This window comes from Osmia lignaria, chromosome 9, assembly GCF_051020975.1.
Source record: "Osmia lignaria lignaria isolate PbOS001 chromosome 9, iyOsmLign1, whole genome shotgun sequence".
NCBI lineage: Eukaryota > Metazoa > Arthropoda > Insecta > Hymenoptera > Megachilidae > Osmia > Osmia lignaria.
The window spans coordinates 8581145-8602286 of NC_135040.1; the positions used below are offsets into that span (position 1 = coordinate 8581145).

The window sequence follows — 21142 nt, forward strand, 5'->3', positions numbered from 1 at the left end:
ACAGATTGGACACGTGGCAAGATGGCAATAGAGTAGGAAGAAGGATAGAACTGAGGGACAGGGAGGAGGGGAAGAGCGTGGCGGAGGGAGAAAAAAAAATATCGGAGGTAGCGTCCCTCGAAAATAAAATCGGTTTTCCGATAACTGGTTATTTGCTCGCACAAGTGGCTCGCTGACTGGGCGAGCACATCGGAAGCGGTTTTCGCGTGTAATATTATCGAGTTATCGGTAGGAGTGGAGGGCATTGATCGGCAGCCGGAGGGACAGGGGAGAGCTAGACGGTAGGAAGAGACAGCTAGAGAGGGTGGAGGAAGAGTAGGAGATGGAGTAGGTGGATAGGATGCGAAGGATAGGGTGGGTGGAGAGGACTAGGAGAACGTGCATTGCACGGGCACAATATATCCGCGTGATTACAATATGTCGGGGCTCGAGAGACCAATATCAACCTGAAGTCGGCTCAGCCAATGCTAATAATCCCTATTGTTGGTGCCTCCACTCGACTGCCTCTCGCGATCGGATACATCTTGTTTCGAAATTTCGAATTGCCTCGTCGTACTTTCCCTCCCTCCTCCTCTTGCCACTCCTCGGTCCCTATCGTAGTGAAATTTTTTCGATACAGCATTTTTGCGTATAGCTTCTGATGGGATTTCTTGTTTGGCTGAATTGAAATGTGGTATCATTTCATAAGCCATCGTGAGAGATACTTCATTTTTAACGACAAGGGAGGATTGTAGTTCTTTGTACAATTTTTTTGAACAGTATAAATTTATAGGTATATTATAAATATACAAATAGAATGAGAAATTGATATAAGCATTAATGGGGAAAAATAAAAAAAATTTTAGCAATCTACCCCTAATTAGGTGGAGTGGATAAAAGTGTTAGTCTTGTCTCTGTGTTGACAGTACTTTTAACACACCCTGTATAATAGCGCGTGCCGTTAAAATAGGGCCCATAATGGCGAACAGATAACCGACAAAAGAAATAAGAATTGTCCTCGACGCGTGTGCCTGGTGCCAACAGGCCAAGCCGCCTTTCACACGTCCCACGCGAAAGACGACGAAGCTCGGTCTCTTTCAAAACAATTACGCATTCTCCAGCGCCTGTTCTCCCACGTCTACATTATCGTCTTGCCGCAATGTTCTTCGGAGCTTGCCTACATCATTTTCAGAAAAGACCACGAGAAACTTGACATTTAGAATAGATCATTTTTGATCACTTACTTCAACTCTTAAGAGAGTGATAAGTATCTCGAATCTCACGTATGTACACCTGGGAACAATTATATCATAATTGCTCTTTAATATGTCATTTCGAAATGAATTTCTGTATCTTTTATATCGTGCGCTATTGTAAATTAAACTGTCAGTCAAAAATTTGTTAATTACCTAACTCGATTTTACCGTAATTAAAATACAACTATTTCAGCTTAATAGACTTTTAATTAATTACACTTTTTTTCCAGATATTAACAGAAGATATATGACTCGGATAATACAATTAACAGTACGCAGAAAGATCTGTGAGTACAAAAATTTAACTCTTTCTTTAAAATTAAATTTATTAAGAACTGAAGGTAATGGGAAAAAAGTGATTTTGAGATTCTTAATTAATGCATGAAAATTGACAAGAATCATTTAGCTACGATTTATTGCAAAATATAAAGTATGTTAAAATTAATGCACACTGTAACTAAACAAAAAGAAATTATTCATTATAACGAGCTGTTATCTTCCATTTGGATGTACACTTCTTTCCATAATTCCCGATTTATAAATTAACGCGTTAATCTTCCTGCAGCACGGCAATTATTAAATTCGTTCGTATGAACAATTCCAATTAAATCCTACATTTATTTCTAAAGGTATCAAAAAAATTGGGGAATATTAAATTGATCCTGAGCGATTATATTTCTTCCAACGTGTTATTCATTCGACTTCCTATATCATACGGTTCCATACAATTTTAATCGATAAATCGTCGCGTTAATTATCCGGATCAGCGCTTAGTAATTTCACAGTATCGCTGTTCGGATCCAGGAGGGTACGCGCAGCCATATTCGTAGGTTCATATTCAATTCTTATGACAGTGAAAATATAGAGGTTCTGTTTTATTTCACGTACCATATAAAATATCCTCAAAAAATGTATACTATAAAAACTAAAAATTTTCAGAATTTAATTCAAAATTTAAAGGAGATAGTATTATTAATAAGAAAAAAAAAGAAATGAGACAATATGGAAAATATAAAAAAGATGCATTGTGAATTCTAGAATCAAAAATAAACAGAACTAAAAAATCTTTATAGAAATCTTCACATAAACCTGTTTTATTATTTATTGAATTGAATCCAGAAATAAAGTAAGGTCCACAGATTATGATAAAGCCTGTATAACGAGTAATCAAAACCTCAGAGCATCGGTCGCTTCGACCATGTAATTAATAACGATTAATCCAATCGATCTGGTTTCTCAATCGGTATTTAAAAGAACATAAGGATTTAATTGGAGCGTTGCATGTACTTTACGAAGACGCGACGAGTCTGATGGCAATTTAAATTCAATTGATTCGAAATCGGCTGCTACTGCTGGTCAGCGCGCAAAACCGAAGCACGCGGGGTGTTTCGATAACGAAAGGTAACTTGATGCTTATCCACGAAACATACGGTCTGATAAGGGGTGCATCGTCTCGTTAATCACTGCCGAAGCTGATACTAGTTCTGCGCCGAGAGGCGTGTTCAATTAGTCCCACGTAACCAGCAACAATATTAATTAACGTAAGCTGTGTGTGCAAATGGCAGCGTTTCACTCTCAGAGTTTGCTGCAAAGTTTTATAACGTTAAGCCTGATAACTTACGATGAAATTAGGTACATCTTTAATCACTCGTACAGTTTCAAATAGGCTACGATAATTATCGAACACGGGACTTTTGAAATGTTGCACTTTTATGTTACATGGAAGCTATTACGAACGAATTAAATCGAATGAATTTATTTAATATTCTTCGCGGACTTTTATTGCAATTTCAAGACACCGAAGTACGATAATGGTTATGTAATAAGTTAATACACGGTTGAGATAAGAACGGTTTATTAGGAGATAAAGTAACAATTTTATGTAAACTGACTCGGAGTACCATTAATAAAGCAGTTAAGGTTAAACAGGTACATTCTGCTAGTGTAATAACACTTATTTGTAAATGAATGTGTACGTTCGATGTGCACCTGTTAAAAATACAATTTTATTGTGGATGAATTAAATAAAATAAATAATTATTATAGTATTACATATAAAATGGTGTATTTTAAAACACAAAAAGTCTGGCATGATTTTATGACAGAAATAGTTTTAATTAATTACTAATCAGAAAAATGTTAATGTAAATGCATGAATTTTTTTTTCACACAGAACTTGAAACATTTATCATAATCAATGTAATTTTCAAAAATTATGGGACACTGTAAATGAACATTACTGTAATGAACATTAAGGTTGATAAGACATCTCTAGAAGAATGGAGTCTTTATTCCTAAACCTAGATTCGTGTCCCTAATCGCAAGTTTTTAACGAGCATGCATGGGAATCCTTAGATGCATAAATTACGGTGCTGTTATGATGGTACATTCTTGAATAATAAATAAAGATGGTAATCAATGCTAATATATGACAATTATCTGTCTGAGTGCCTTGTAACGTACAATGCAATTGAAAAATTCAGAAGAAATATATTAATTTTAACACATATCAATTCTATTAAATTTTCAATGGAAATTAACAATTTTTAATATCATCTTTATTCTTTTTTCGCGATAATCGTCATTCGAACGGATAAGAATTATTAGAATCTTATGTTTACTTTCACTAAGCGGACGGTTATTTTCGCAATAGCTGTGTGGGAAGTAATTACTAAGTATACATTACGGTTCGGTGCACGACGAAAACAGCGGTTTCGGTAAATCTTGCAGTAAATACTATTGAGTTAGTGGTAATTGTGGCTTGGAAGAGGCATAATACCAGTGCTTACATCCTGCATGAAATAATTGTTATGACCGGCAGTCTGTACTTTTGCGGTAGACAATTCTCTGAACTTGTAATTCAGAAAGGAAGGATACGTACACATTGTCCACAGAAGGAACAGATTTTGCTAATGATGAGTCTTATTACTATTTAAATTATGTAGACTACTTATTCCACCCACTGTATGCACATTGTTAATCGAGTTATTATCATCTAACTTGTTTTTGATAAATTTTTAATAAATTGCTTCTTTTCACTTGTAATGTAACGTTTATATCAACGTTCTAAGGTTGATTTTAACGTAATGTGTGTTCGAACTGTTAAGGAAAATGATGTTGGCATGTTTTGATTTACTGTAATTAACTTATTTAAAAAAAAGTTTCTAACACTTATAATGTATTATAATATTATAAGTGAAGAAAAGCAATTTATTAAAAATTTATCAAAAACAAATTAGATGATAATAACTCGATTATTATCTTATAATATTACATTATAAATGTTACAAATATTTTTCTAAATAAGTTAATTATTTCCCTTAAAAGTTCGAATACACCTTACATTAAAATCAACCATGATTTCTTACAAAATTCTCGATAATGATTTTGTAACTGGGGTAGCAATGATGGTAAACAACTGTAATTGTCTTAGAATTCAATTGTACCATTGGAAAAAAAATGGGAAAGAAGTTCCTTAAAAACAAAAGGAAACATCGCCATCTAACAAACAGATAAATCCTCCTTCGTGACACGAGAGTTGTTCCACTTCTCACGTGTCACAATTAGAGCTGCTATCATCGCGAACGATCAGCCTATTAGGCCGGTGCCGGTTACATGGAAAACTATCGATAGTCAATAAATAGCGATCGAGTCGCATGCGAGCATGTATCCCTTTACTATTTCCCACGTGTTTCCCCGGCTTTCCTTCACCCAGTGCCGTAGGATGGAATTCCAGCAGGCCGTATCGTGCCGTTCGTTTATCCCACTCACAATCGGCCTACACGCGGCTAGAATGCGCTGAAATAATATGATTATGCTAATGAGACAGGACAACGGTGGCCAAGGGGAATGGATTCCGTTGAATTATTCCCGAGTAGCGACAGGGCTGGCAATAATTATCAGCTACGATACATTCGTCTTGATCGACTGCGAAAGACGTCGCGTAACTCTTATTGTTACTACTAGCATCGACACCTTCGCCGTACGTCTTTTCAATATAGCGACGTCAGAAGACAGGGGGAGGAGGAGTGTTATTTACGGGACGATTTGTAATGTACCGCTCGTTACAAGAGACGGGACGGGTATCCGAGCTGGGATCGTAAGATGTAATAAAGTTGTAAAGCCAGATCGGAGGTCAACGCGAAAAATTCAGGCCAATCGAGTAGTAGTCTCTGCGTCCTTGAGGCACTCCTATTTTTCCTCTATGGGAAGAACAGATCGCGATGAAACTCCATCGATACGGTCCGCTTTGAATGTCAGGGAAAAGGCGTAGCGCTCGCCTTTGTCTCGCGTCAAGACACGTTTTCGCGTGACGGTATACCGCAACATTGATTATTATAATAACACAATATTTTTCTAAGTAACTGTGAAAAGAGGAAAAGAAAATTTTCTGTTGTGATCAATCTCTCCTTCGCTGTGACGGCTGAGATGGATCGCTTTAATACAATAAGTCATATTTCAATTCGTTAAGTTATTTTCCACTCAAGACTTATTCTTTATTTTTTTTTTCCGAGAAAATATACATATATCGTCAGCTGTTCTAGTATTAAAAATTAGATAATCGTTAATAAATAAAGTGCAGACCGTAGATTCGAAAAGAGCAACAAGGTTTCGAAAATCTGTGGACGGATAAAGGTTAACCTCGTCTAAAGCGGAGAAAGGATCGTTACAGCTCATTAGCCTTATCGTTTGTTGATCGTTTAACCTCACACCTTTCCGCTGCAACAGAACATCCATCCGAGAATATTGGAATTTTAATAGAGCATCATAGATGCAAGCGCGAGGCAATTCGAGCGAAGTCGGAACTCGAGAATCGGGCCCTAATTGTGCGATTAAGGCGAGTCAGGCGTTCGATCGACGATCGAAGTGCCGTCACGAAGCTATAGTCTAGGAAAAATCGATCTTTCGCGTAATAAACACGACCCCTTGCGACGTAAAACAATAAATTCTGCAAACGAGCACCGGTACTCGACCGAAAGGTCGCCATACGACGAAACGATTCTTGCTATTCCCTTCTTGATTTATGTACTAACGAAAGATCGTGAAGATCCTCCTAGTTGATTCGAGAGAAAAGTGAAATAAATGCCAAGATAAAATTATGAGAAGATCAGAATCCGTGGAAATCTACGTCGACTTTTCTATTTATTGAAAAGACCTATGTATGTTGAAATTGAAATTTTTATTTCTAATTTTGACAAATTGTTAAAAAGAAGGTTGCACCTCCCAAAAGTGGTCGTTTTCTATTATTATTTTTTATTATACAGTTGTGTCATTTAGAAGCCACAAAAGTGGCTACGTCTTTTCTTCTTTCGAGACCCTCGAGGCCCACTGTTTTACAGTAACACGACGATAATGGTAATGACACAACAATAACGCCCACGTGGGTGGTAGAACGTAATTGTCCATCAATGAGTCCCACGCATGCGAGAAATTAGCGAGCCGATCGAAGGCAAGGAAACACGTGAAAGCTCGTCACGTGTTAGATAATATCATACACGCCCGTCTGTGGATTCTCTGAATCGAAGTAAGCCGTGCTCGTCCTTTGACAGTTGCTGTCATGCATTCAAGATTTTGATATTTAACCCTTGTATACCCTTGACATTTTTATCGCATTCGGTTCTGTTAGGGATACTATACGGTTTCATTTGCCGAAAAGTGTGATTTTTGTAAAAATGCATAAAATTGCAAAACCCATAGAGTTTGCAAGATATGCGATCATCGAGGTGTTAACAAAGCCAAGGAAAATTATAAAACGAGCCGAAGGGATCGTAGTGTGCCAATTACGGAGTCTCGGGTATAAATTATGCTAAATCGTCGACAACCAGGTGTGTCGAGATGGCAGGCATCCACTTCCACGTGTGGTTGCATCATCGACACGCATAAATATGAATCGTACCGTGTGGCGTTTGCCACGAATAACGATAAACGGCATACTTGCAATTAATTTGTCTGGTAATGCAATTAGGGAATAGACAATGTTCCATGGAATTTGTTTCACCTAAGGGGAGAAATTAATTAACGATAAATTAACGACGTCCATTGCGTGTTGAATGATAAAAACAAATGAAATGTAGCAATTTTTAACTTATTATTTCTGGTATATGTATTGTTATTTGAGGTAATTGAGTATACTTTTATGTAGTTTTTATATCCACTATAGTCCATCTAACGAGACGAGACAGTAAATGATATAATTAAATGTACTTACAAATTCACGTGCTCGAAGTAGGCCCGACTCGCAGTACACGGACCTCGACCGAACCGTTTGAAGAACTGGAAACAACTGTGCTCCGGCCCTGTGTCGAGCGTGTGAATTTGTAAACATATATTGATTCGTCTCAATGGACGGATTATAGAGACACATTTTCAAATGACGAATTAACTCGTCGCATCGTTCCGAGTTGAAAGATTAAGGAGAGATTTCAACGCTGGATCGAATTTAACATTCTTGGTTATTGAGTTTAATCTCACAATCAGAAAAATAGATTACTGAACAACAGATAAGATATCAGCGAACTGTAACTATGTTACGCAATAACATCTAATAAAATGTTATTACAGCATTTTTAGAACACATGAATTGTAAATTATTAAACTATGTAGCGACATAGATAAACGAAGCGTGAAATGTTGTTAACACGTCGTCTACCATGGTGGTCACTGGTGATCGGTGCAACGAATTGAGTTACATTGAATAGCTGAAGGAAAAGCAAAAGGAGCAGACCTTTAAATAATATACAGTAACAAATCAAACGAATTGCCAAAATTGCTGAAACTGAATTTCACTAATGGCAGTCATGGTATTAACAAGTCGAGTGGTATAGAAGTCATTAACGCTTCAAATTTTACATAATTGAATAATTGATAAAAGAAAAGAATTTTAATAGCCTTAATATCACACTAATAATATAAAATACCAAGTTCAAAATTTAAATCTGAAAATTAAGCAATTAAATTTATATTTAGAGCAATTATACAACGCTTTAAATTTAGCATTGTAAAATTATGCAGATCTAATTTTCACCTTCTTATCTCTTATTTCATATGGCAACCCGATTATAAACAAGCGCATAAACATGTCCATAACCTCCATAATTAATAATTCTTACAAAAATCTACCTGGCAAGCAGACATTAAAGGTGTCTCAACGAACAGAGATGTAGAGTGATTTTGAAATATTCCAACGGGAACATAATAAATTCTTTAACGCCAATATGGTAACGGGTAGCTGGTTATTTACACAAGGAATAAAAAGGGAATCGTGGTTCAAAAATATCCTACGTATGCCACGAACGTATCCAAATGATTGGCTCGTATTCCAGCAATGTATCCGCACACCCTCAATTTAATGCTCAGTCTAAATTGTCAGCCAAGCGTGGAATTTACTTGACAAACGGCATAGAAGTAGCACCAGTACGGGCTAGTACGTCCTTGGAGGGAAATCTCGTTCTTGAAGTCGGTTTGGCCATGCAGCCGATGTAAATGCACATTGCTCAAACCGCATCGAGCGAATGCAGTTTATAAATCGACAGAAAACTGACGGTTATGGTGTCTCTTTAATGAGCACTGGAAAAACATACGCGATGCTGAAACGACTCCGATGTTTAATCGAGATTGGGGGATATCTGGAGGTGTTTTGTAATCAATGGTGCAACCGGAAAGGTAGGGTACTCGGTGGAAAAGAGGAGAAATTTAGAATCAACATTTCCCAAGAAAATACCATTAAGCAATAGAAATATTGAAGTATTTTAACAACGTGTATAGAAATTTCAATAAAAAAATTTGTTTAAAAATGAAGTACATTTATTTAACACCTTATCCACCGGCCATAAATAAAAGGTGTAACTTTTAAGATTAAAGATTAAAAGGTGTAACTTTTCTTTATAATTTCGTCTTAATTAAATTATATCTGACTTTCACTATTTCACCTGAATTATACGCGAATTTATAATAATAAAAGGATTAGTAATTAGTTTTTCCTTCAGCAACCGATACTGTCAAAAAGCTTATTAATAGGCTTCCGGTAGATGAAGTATTAATATTTGGAAACTGTTCATTAGATAATTTTGGTGATATACAAAATTGAAAATTGTTGATTTTATAAGCATTAAATATTAAATTGCTTTTCCGAGCTCAATTCTTTCATATTCAAAATTGGAAATATAAATTTAAAATGCGGTTCAATGTAAATTAGAGCTGCATCTTTCAATACTTTTGAATTCATTTTCTGGTTTAACGATCGAACGAGTGACATATCTTGTGATAAGAGGATACAAGTTTGTGATAATGTCAGCTGGTAACATTTTATCGTCGATGCTACTCGATAACATGACGATTTCAAACGAAGGCACCTGAACGGATTTATGCCGCTTCCCTTCACGAGCTATCTTTCCTGTTAATTGGAACGCTCGTAACTGCTAACGTAAATTAGCACGGAAAGCAGTTCCACGAATTATAAGCCGCGTATTACGGAGGTATAATTGCGATAGGAAGAACATCGCGTAATAAGAAATGACCGCTTCAATTCGAGGAACGAAGGTTCTGTTAACAGATTTACCTTTCCTAGAAATGCCTAGGATGGTAATCCTATTTTATTCAGTGAGTTAATGGAATAAACCCTTTATGTATGAATATCGCAAAACGAGAAACTACCACATATATTTATTTTAGGGAGTAAATGAAAGCTGATCAGGTTGGGTACCTTAATCCTTTCGACTCGAGTTTTTTCTATTTGAATTTCATTCTTTTTTTCATTTTTATTATTAAAAGTTTAATTAATGCAGTAGATATTCCTATTAATCAGCATCTTACAAAATTTCTTCTGAAAAAGCATCATGCATTTCTAGACAATTAATTGAGATGGTGCGAATAATTATATAACTCCTTCACGAAATTTTGCCACAAAAACAACATGAATAGACTAGGGAAAAAGAAGAAAAAAACAGAAAAATATGTATCTGAAAATCAAATTCCCCTCACGCTGCAATGCTTCCCGGTATAATTAACACGATCGTAAACAAGCAGCGCGAATTAGCGTTGAAAGTGATTTAGCAAATTATGCACTGTTACACCATCGTTTCGTGACCGGATGAAACACGTAGTCGTCGAAGGAATAATTAAGAACCGCGTTTTCGCAGATTAGAATTGTCGAAAGTCAGCGATGATCTCACTTTCACCGGAATTCCGTGACGAACAGGAGGCGATTCTTTTCGCCGACGAGTCACGAGCCTGCCGGTCGAATGCAGGTGGCGAAGGTGTTAATTAATTCGCCTTTGTTCCACCGCCTCTTAGCACCTCGATCGGCGCCGATGCTCGATGGAATCGTTAGTCATCAAAAATTCAGTTACACCTGCGAACCTCTTCGTTCGAGCCTGCGATCGCGTTATTTATGCGCGATTATGTTGCCCGCTTACACGCGCCGAAGCTTGCGTCGCGTGCGTTCGCACAGTGTCGTGTAAAACTCTTAGATCAGCTCGATATGGATCGCAAAGTAGCCTAGAATAATCGCGTGATTACTATGATTATACGTTGGTGATAATTTTTTATGTGTCGTACTTTTGTACGATGTTGATATAAATAATTTGGCAAGGGTTGCTAATTTTGGTGGTAAAATTTCAATGTACATTAAATTAACTGGACCTGAATGAGTTTCTAATTCATTTTTAGAATTACAATTAAAATCCTCGTATTTCCTAACTAAATTTTAATACTGTTTTAACAAATTGACTCGTTTCCATTCGAAACTTTCTGTTCAAGTTAATAGCTTGTCCGGATATTCATCAACATTTCTTGTGACAAGATTGCTCTGCATGGTGTTTATCAATTCTAACTATCATACTTTTTTAGTATAAGAATAATCAATAACTGGAACTGTTTCTACAACTCTGAGATTGATTGACTTCGCGAGATTCATTTTCAATAAATATTGACTCTACATTTCAACGAGTTGCACAATTTGTTACGTTAAAAAAAAAATAGGTTGATGACCTTTGTATTTTGTCTTTCAAAATAATTGAAAATTAAGTGCTGTCAGATAATTTAAAAAATAGAAAAAAAACCTATGTTAGATTTTTCAGTTTTGTATCCAACATCTGTTAAATAATATCTTTATATCTAAAATAAGATGTCAAAACATAGGAAACTTAAATAACAGTTGATTGAGAACAAAGTGGGAAGCTAATTATAGCGCAAAGGATTAATGTAGGAAAGATTAAGCACGCGAAAGAACTGTATACGTATTTTTTTTCCATGGAAGTGAATGTAAATTCCAGCACGAATAATCGAAACAGCTTGATTTACGCAATCGAGCATAAATCATGTTTCTTTTCCACACGAAGACGGAAAAAGTAATAGAGGAATAAAATTGAATGACTTACGTGTATTCGTTACTCGCAGGTGCACCGATACACCTGCAGCGTTCAATCACTTTTTTCAACGATATGATTCTTCAAGCGAAAAGATATTTCAGAAAAATGTTCAATTAAATTGCTTGATAAAAGCGAATCTTTCGTAAACTGAAACTATAACAGTAAATTTATGTTATAATATTTTGTGTCAGTAGTGCAACTGTAAGAATTCAGCAGATCTTTCAATGAAGAAATTAAAATCCTTTTTTCCAAAAGGACATTTTTTATCTAAAATTTCAGATTACCTTGACAATAATTAAGCAAAACTGTAAAAAGCTAGGCTTAATATTATCATGATGCTAATTAGGTATAAATAAAATTTTATAACCCCCTTATGAAACAATTAAGGTTACATTATTGATGAGTTCTATTACCTTAAACTTTTATATACTAATTTTATGACAGAACTTAAGAACCAACTACATAATCGAACGGGATGGAAATTATTTAACGCAGTGGCAATAAATGCATTTTGCACCATTCCATCCGCGTGCTTTTTAATTACAGCCTACCGCGAGCAGGGCAAAGCTATCTGAGACGTTCAGATAGCATCTAAAAGCGTCCACAGCCGGCAAGCTAGAGCGGTTAGATGATCTCGCAGATTTCATCTACGCTACGATTTCGCGTCTAGAAGGGAACTTGTTATTTATTTGAAACGATACGAGGCCCGAGGCCGCCTTCAGCGGCCTTTGCCGCCAGCGAAACGTTAATGGATATTCATGAAAATGTTGCGTAATTATAGCAGCGACTCGAAGAATTACTTCGGAAAGAAAAAGGCGACTGAAATGATAAATAATTAAAACCTGTCGACGGCGAGCCCCCAACACCTTCGCTCGTTGCATACGTTATTTTCCTCCGCAGCGGCAATTGTCGTTGTTAATTGAGCTTTTAATGTCGTTTCAGTTCGACGCTTAGCACTTCTATGCAAATAAATCCTGTAGGCAGCTTTTTTATGTTACTCAAGTAAAGACACATTTAATCCTCGTATGTTGAAACGAGATCATTTTTTATTAGACACTCAGATTTTTAAAAGAAAAATGAATTCTTGCAATTTTGGGATCCAAACTTGACCTGCGATTTAAAAATGAAAAGAGAACATTCAGTTCAATCGTGAAATTAAAGAACGTAAAGAATTAATGCAGAGATAGGCGGCAAAAGGCAAGGATCAGCCACTTTATCGCTTATTAATCGTGCGACTGCACAATTATCCCAAGTGAGAATGGCCATTTCCATACAGAGGGTAGCAATTATGCGAGATTCACGGGGTATCATTAGACGCGTGGAATCTCCATGGCGACTATAGCCCGCGTTGCTAAAAGCGAGTTCACAAGTCACCGTTTCTCCAACGTATGATATTGGATTGATAAAAAAATAATTGCCAGAGATATAAAGCGATAAGGTACTTCGCGTAAAAATACCGCATGGTGAAGATAATTGGAAATGCACTCTCGCAAGTTTCTGGTAATAACCGTGACTCAATTTCACAGAACACGGATGTTAACGTACAAAAACCATTTTCACTCCTTAGTCTAATACAGTGGTATCTCTCGGTATACGACCTTAATCCGTTCCTGATGTTTGGACTTATACCAAACCAACCTTTCCCATAAGAAGTAATGTAAAAATGATTAATCCTCATGTAAGAAAAAACTCCTATTGATATCATACCTACATTAATGGGGTTGTAAAATAACTTAAACACTGTTTATGTCATGAAAAGCTTTTAAACGATTTCCTAGAAGTTTATAAAAAATATTCACTAGTTTATTTAACATAATTAATTTGTAAAATATAAATGTAACCTAATGATAGATTCTAAATTAACAAACCAAATGGAATAAATTTTAATGCCTGCTGTTTTGCGGTTATAATTTATTATATGATATTCTTACTTGTACGATCAGTCAGTTAATAATACATCAACTCCGAATATAAATGATTATTAATTTAATTTCTCCTCCAAGATAATTATTTAAAAATGACGCAAAATTCACACCAAAAATTTGTCACCTCCAAACAGGACGTATTCCAAAGCAGACGTATACCGAGGTACCACTGTAATCTAAACACCTCTGTACCTCGTCCCACGCTAAAAAGTCACCGATCCCTCTGTCGCAACGCGTTCGCGACATCCATTAGAAACCGTGTCGACATAATCGTTGCGAATCCAGAAGCACACGATCATCGCACCGTCTGGTCTATTCGAAAGCCGCAATTAACGGCTTTATTAGCAGCGCAGACCGATTCCCATCAGGGAATGTGATCGATCACCGGCATCCCGCCAGCGTAATCGCCGCGCAGCGCCGGTAAGCCAACCGGCAGTACCGCAAAATTTTCCACGTAATACCGCGTGTGATGTAAGCAGGTATTCGCGTTCAGCGTGTCCAACGGTGCTCGGCTCTAATTTGTAGGCGTGTACGATTACACGGTCGACAAACGCCGACAGAAGGTGCGCCTTTACGCGTCGGGTTCGTACGTGGCTGATCCGTCACCGGATAAGACGTAATTGCCTTGGCTCGCGATACAACGTCGCCGGGAACGGTTTTTCAATGTCACCCGAAACGTAAGCCGAAAACCTAAGGCGCCGCGTCCTTGCAGGATAATCTGTTCGCATTCCTTCGATTGATTTATTCGCGGCGAACGAAACGGAAAAGCGTAATTGTTCCGACCGTCCGTTGCGTGCAACGCGCACCTTGTTGCAAGACACGGCTGACACGGGATTGATAGGGTAATTGCGAGATTAGCGGACTGTACACAAAGTAAAGTTATCTGGCAACGGTGATCTTGCGTGATCATTGACCGACCGTCCGATACCGATCGTCTATGAATGCAGACACCGTTGACTTTTTGCTGCGGTGGTTGCCAACGTATCCTTGTCAAGTGGACGCTTGTATTTTTCACGTCAAAACTATCAATCCTTTAACTTTCACCTCTCCGAAGGATCAATTCAGTGATGCTCGATAAATAAGGCAATTTTGGGAAATTTCGATACTTAATTTTGAAAATTTTAGCTTTATTTAATTTTTGAAGATCAAACTTAGAAGCGAATTAACCTTTTCTATTTTTAATTGTAATTTACAATTCCGTACATTCTTAATGCAAAACACAGCTATAAGTGTAGAGAGTAAGAGATTTATAACAGAAGCTTTGAAGGATGGAATTACCACTTTTTTTACTTTAAATTAATTATACACCGTGCAAGCTTAAGAATGCTCCGTTCCCGAAAGGTTAACATTTCTGGGGCCCGAGGCTGTGAACGTTATGAAATATTGCTGCAACATTGTTCGAATAATGTCTATACGATACTGTAATGTGTGATACCGCAATGTTGAGGCAAGCTTTTTTGCTACATGGGTGGTTCGGTAATTATAGGTGTTACAGAGGTAGCACGTGTCTTCGGAGGTAACTATTCATTTACCCCTGGACAAATTATTGATATCAGCCCGGTATATCAGCCGCAATGAAATTCGAATGATAGAGAGGACCCGTTATCGCGAACGAGTCAGTCATTCCGCGCGTATCCGCGAGCCGGCCTTTAAATAGGCGTAGTGGAACAGGTTTAGAATAGTACGGGCAGGTATGAAAGAGGCCGTTATCTCTCTCACGTAGAGGTATTTCCTGCGCGTAGGTACAACGATCGTGGCAGATAAGGGGACGAAGCCGCGGAACGACGAGAAGCAACGCAACAATGGCTGCATTTCGCAAGCCGTGCGTGCCCGATGTTCTCGCCGCACAGCGCGCGGAATTTTAATTTGTCGCGCGCGTAGTCGTGGTTAGCGGTGCCTAGCCTTGCGATCGTGGAAACGAAGGAAGTATGGCGATTCCTATACGGGAGAGACAGGAGAAAATGAAAGATAGAATAGATTGTGTGGGGGGTAGTACATTCAGTACTTGCTACCAGTGAAGTGTTTCGAAAACTTGACTGTTAATGTTTTTTAACAGGTATTTATAGTGTAATTGATATTAGGAAGGATTTGTGCCGCGGGTAACGACGGTAAATGTTGAGCGGGTGTGCCGAATGACTGGCATAGCTACAAGTTTGCAGAAATCGTAGATTAAAGCTCCATTAGCCGCAGAGACAATCACGAGCGATATTAATCTTTACGTAGGCACGCCTTATTTCATCATGAGATAAAGAGCAATATGAGAAACGCAGCTTTATTATTGCGGTTAGATGAGACACACGCGATACTAAGCTACGTGTAACACGCAATGTAAAAGATATTAATCGTTACGATTTTTTCGATTTCTACCGGGTTGCTATTTCGGTAACCTTTCCTACGTTTTGTAAACAATGCAATTTATTATATTTTTTAAAGCCATGTATTACACTTTTCAGAAATCAGGTTTCATTAAGTTGAAAAAAAAATAATTTATATGAATTTTAATAACACTCGTACATATCTAGTGAAATACTTGGCAGAGCTGATGTCTGAAGGAATTCTACAAGTAGTTCAATAGTTTCTTTACAAGCGGAAAGATTGTAATCTTGGAATTCAGTAGGGTTCATAAATTAACTTCAAATTAGCCATTAAGAGACACTGCGATAAAGGAATATTAATTTCAACACAGACACACCCTCTTCTATCGTGAGCTGAAAGAGCTCACGATCTATGTACAGTATCGAGCATAAGCTTCTCTAGGGAGAATAGTGGTATTCCAGGTTCCCTGCCCCCTCCATAAATTTCCCTGGATTTTCAGGTTCCTGACGTTCCCCCATTGGCCAACCCTTACCCTTTCTCCTTAGGCATTCCCGATTATTGTCAAAATTAAAATTTAGAGAATTCATGTTTTTCCTGTATCACCATTTTTCCTGGAGAAGTCTACTTTGCTCGATACTGTACATCTTAACTTGCACCGCGTTTGCGTAAAATGTATGATCTATTTGAAAAGTACGTTATAAATAGGAAATTGCTCAATCCTCGAAGCGTGTAGAAAAGAAAAAAGTCTACCGTTAATTTCGCCACGTTACATTAACGCCGGAATGATTTATTAACGCGCTTCTATTAAGGAAATTTAACAAACTGCTCGAAAGTGAAGTTACTAATGAAACAGTCGATTCGTGACTTATATATCGGCTCGAATGGGTACACTTTTCGCGGGATCCATAAATCATAAACCGATTTAGAATATCGCTGGCAGACCGGGACCCAGTAATATTAATCTTTCCCACAGAGTAACGTTATTTCATTAGGCGATAAGGACCCTAATGTCCTCGTATTAAATTTCTACGTTCTGCTGTTTTCCAAACGGCTGGCGAAATTTATAGCTCCGCCGCTTGCGTTTGTAACACTGACCTCGTATTGGAATACCAGCCACCGGAAAACTCGAGAAAATTGCTCCGGAATGGAGAATAATGTTCAACCAGATCTGAATTACAGAAATCGCGGTCGTTTCAACCGATAATATATTTTTTGAAATCAAAGAATCTGTATCATTGAATATAAAATTAAAAGAAATGAATTAATTCCTATTTGGATAGTCTGTTGGTTTTGTAAATTATTGAAATATGGTAAAATATGAACAAAAATTTTCCCGTTCACTCGAACACGATACGTGTACCACCGTTCTTCTTCTGGAAAATAAAAGATCGCTACGAGGGAACATGTTTTCATTCTTAAATCATCATACTATTAAGTGCATCATTACTGCCACATGTTCTTCGTTATTCATCGTAAATACGTACGGTACGTAGTATCTCCGATAACGATCCTTGTAACGATTTTTTACACGCGCGGGATTCCACGTCAGCGAGAATTACGACACTTTCAAATTACCCTGAAAGATCACTGATTTTCTTGCATACGTTCGCGATCGCTCATGTCTCGTGTGTCCTTCGTCCTGTGAACAAGCGCGGATAATAACTTAACCGCCGTTTCCATCATTTTCGAAAGCCCCGGGCGATAGAATGGATTCACTTTGAGACTTGGAACGCGTGATCAGCTATCGATCTCGAGAATTTATCGCGAGAGCAACTTGCGCGAATTTTGCTGGCGCGAGAAACTCTCGATAGCACTGGTAGCTACAATTTTCCGAAGTATATGACGGTTCCTTGGGGAAAATTCTATTAATATATATTCGCTAATTATCACACGCACACGTTATCAGTTCACCGGTTAAACTCCGATCGACGGCTTTCCGATAAACGCAGAATAGGAACTGATATAGAAAAAGGAAAGGGGAAAGGGTTCTACTGTTGGCACTTACATTTGACAATAATAGTGTCTCCATCTCTTAGATAATACATAATTCTAATATCAACCAAACGCCATCACCTTCGTACTCTCAACAAATTCCTATCTAGGTGATAATTTTTTGGAAAAAACAAAATTCTGAGGTTCCTGCAATATTTTCTTAAGATGATTTTGTTCCATTGAGCGATGGGTCAAAAGGTATTCCCTTTCGATAGACGAATCTTAGTAAACAACAAACCGCACAATTGAACGTCTCAATTAGACTGGATGCTAATTAGAAAAGAAGCGGCTGCCGCTTTTCACGAAGACGTAAAGCGTGCGATTAGTCAAGTATCTTCAACAACATTCTGGTAACAAGCATTCGACCAACGAGGAGGCAATTAACCGTCGACAATGAAGCTGACAAATGATCGATGCTGTCGCTCTTAATGGTTCCCGCGATGATCGATCGTCTCACCGCGAGTTTCTCGCAAATCGACGAATCCTTTCTCGTCGAATTACGCGCCGCTGCGTGGAATAATTTCCATTCGATTTCAAACAGGAATTAAGCAAGAACACGCGTTCGCAAAGTCTCTTTTTTCGCTATATATCCACGATTAAGATCGCCTATGGCTTATCTATCGGTAGCAAAGAAATTTACATTTGCCGGTACACGAACACCGGAAGTACTAGATTATCTTGTGACAAGTTATGGGAAAAATTGCACGAGTATTCCTGGATAAATCTACAAGCGTCTCCTTTGAACGTTGCGACCGTAATTTGTTACACTTATTAATCAATCGTTTCCGGAATCGATAAATGAACGAACATTAATTAACGCCCATGGGTAGTTATGCCTCGATTCACGCAAGGTAACAGATTATTTAAAGGATCATTCATTTTTATGATACTAACAGGAAGAAGTTTAAGGACTCTAAGGGGATTATAATTCATTGACACTTGTAGCTCTGTTTAATGGTCAAGTTTTTGATTTTTTTAAATAATTAAAACTGGTTTCATTTCCGGCAGAAAAGATTTAAAATTATTTTAATGGTTATAACTTAATCTTTCAGGCAATCCAATCGAGCTCAGTACTAGATAAAATATTATTTCAAGTAATAAATAAACAATTTGTTTTATTTCAGATTAAGCAATGTGGACGTAAGAAATAAAATATTTTGCTAGTAGAACTGTCCAAACAAAAAGACACGAGGATATATTAGTATATTGATACCACTGGTGTTGGTTGTTTTGCGCGGGAACAGATGGAGATATTTAAATGTGAATACCTTCTGAATACATCATCGGTTTCTTTACGATCGGTCGTTAGAAGCAATGTTACGTACGTAGATACATACATCCGGCGTTTACAGTTTACGAGCCCCTCTTATTCTTTCTTCAGCGTCCTCTTTACTGCTCCTGATGTGCGCTGTTACCTTTTTATTCGACAGGATTGCTCGTCCAGTCGCTCAATTTCGTTTCCACGCAACCATTTCCTCTTTCGTTCACTCGATCAAATGTCATTGGAAGTATTCTGAACGATGTACCATTTAAAATCCTGAGATACAAGCTCATTTCTATGATTTAAATGATAGCTGTTTCGATCATTACATTCACTCTGGTGAAACTTATTCATAGCTCAGATTAATTAATTGGTTACTAATCCCTTGATTATTAGGTGTAACCGGAGACATGAGATTTTTCATGTCATTAAAAGTTAATATAGTTTTTAATACCGATTATTAACATAAGGGATATAAAATATGTATCTAATTACAGTTAATTATGGGTAATTAATTGTATACCTCATGCAAGGTTTATTAATTAAAAAAGATAAGAAACGTTTTTCTATACAGCAAAAAATTAATTATTCTATTTGTGAAAGATTTTATCATATAAAAATTATAATGTAAAAATAAATTTTATTTCCTCATTTTAACCTCTGCATGATAATCAATTACGCGATGATACAATAATCGCGAACGTGTAACCTCTTTATGCAACTGAAAGTTGAAAGTTTAATTTATCCCGCTTTGAAGAATGATGATGTATTCTAGCAACGTCACTTCATTGCACGTTCGCAATTTGCAATAGATTTCCGTGATAGACTGTTAGGCACTTCATTTTCTTGAAAATCACGAAGGTGATTATCATCTTACTAAAGTTCACTGAGGATGATGTATTTCTTTAATATACACAGGTTTCTTCAATATTTTTATGAACAAAGTAATTATTTCTAATATGTTCCTAACTTTGAAGATAACGTAGTGCTTAACCCTATCGTCAAATTTAAAATTATGAGAATTCTCGCTTCCCATATATTGCAATTTACCCCAGAAAAGCTTCATTTGATCGCGAATGTACAGTGTACACTAAAGTTTCTCAACGACTACTTAGAATTTAGATTCTTAAGATGATACTTGTACTTTCGTCGCGACGTTCAACAGTAAATTCAACCGGCTTCTGCCATTCGCTAACGGAACACGGATGTACAGTTTGTCGACAAAACGGAGCCAGACTGTCGCGTAAAATCAAAAGGAAGAATGATTTTATTAGTCATTAGCGCAACTCATTAACGTTTCAGCGCACATTGTTGTTTAACAAGCTGGTCCACCGTTAGCTAATGTCGATTAAAGAAACGCTTGGTGAACTTGCAGAAAAGGCGCTCCCCCTCCGATTTTGATAATTTTTAAATACGTTGTAAAATTCGACATTTTAAGCAACTTTTCTCTAAGAATTTTACAACATATTTAAAAATCATCAAAATCGGAGAGGAAGCACCTTTTCTACAAAATCACCAAACTCATTATTATATGAGATTATAAGAAAATTTTGTTCTGAAGTTTTCCTTCTAAATTAAAAATAATTTTCCTTATGTATTTAATTTGAGTTGTTTCTAAGATAAATGTAGCTCGAGTTATTTCTAATATTCTTACACCAGCTTCAAATAAACGTTCCCACCCTCTCTTTGTTATTTATAAAAAGACTTGCTTTGAAAAAGAAATACACTATAATTCTTTGAACACGTGAACAGTACGCATGGAAACGTCGCCGTTGGTTGAATGTTTACGCAAGAAGTTCGAAAATAAAAGCAAACGAACGGAAAGCAACCCTTCTGTCCCGTAAAACAAACGTCCACCCTCGGCGTTTCAAACATGGCTTTTCGAAATCGTGTGGAACACATGGTGCGAAATAAACACGAAAAACGAACAAGCCGAGACAGCGTTTCCCTTTTTTCAACCCTTCGCCCTTTGGTTCGCGTCCGTTGGTCCGCGTAGAGTTAGAGCGCGGTGTTCACAGTGAGAATAAAGGGATAAATAAATTATTG

The 21142-nt window shown here is 37.1% G+C and overlaps 1 protein-coding gene and 1 long non-coding RNA gene across 5 annotated transcripts in view; one reads left to right on the plus strand and one right to left on the minus strand.

Moving 5' to 3' along the window:
- The window catches only part of MESR6 (misexpression suppressor of ras 6), a 564119-nt gene that overhangs the window by 102239 nt on the left and 440738 nt on the right, over positions 1-21142 (minus strand). The gene's annotated exons all lie outside the window — the stretch shown is intronic.
- LOC117605910 (uncharacterized) overlaps positions 1-21142 on the plus strand; it is an 81717-nt gene that overhangs the window by 58077 nt on the left and 2498 nt on the right. Inside the window, exon 3 of the long non-coding RNA XR_004581831.2 lies at positions 1466-1522. This is a non-coding gene — a long non-coding RNA (uncharacterized LOC117605910). The remainder of the gene's footprint in view (positions 1-1465; positions 1523-21142) is intronic.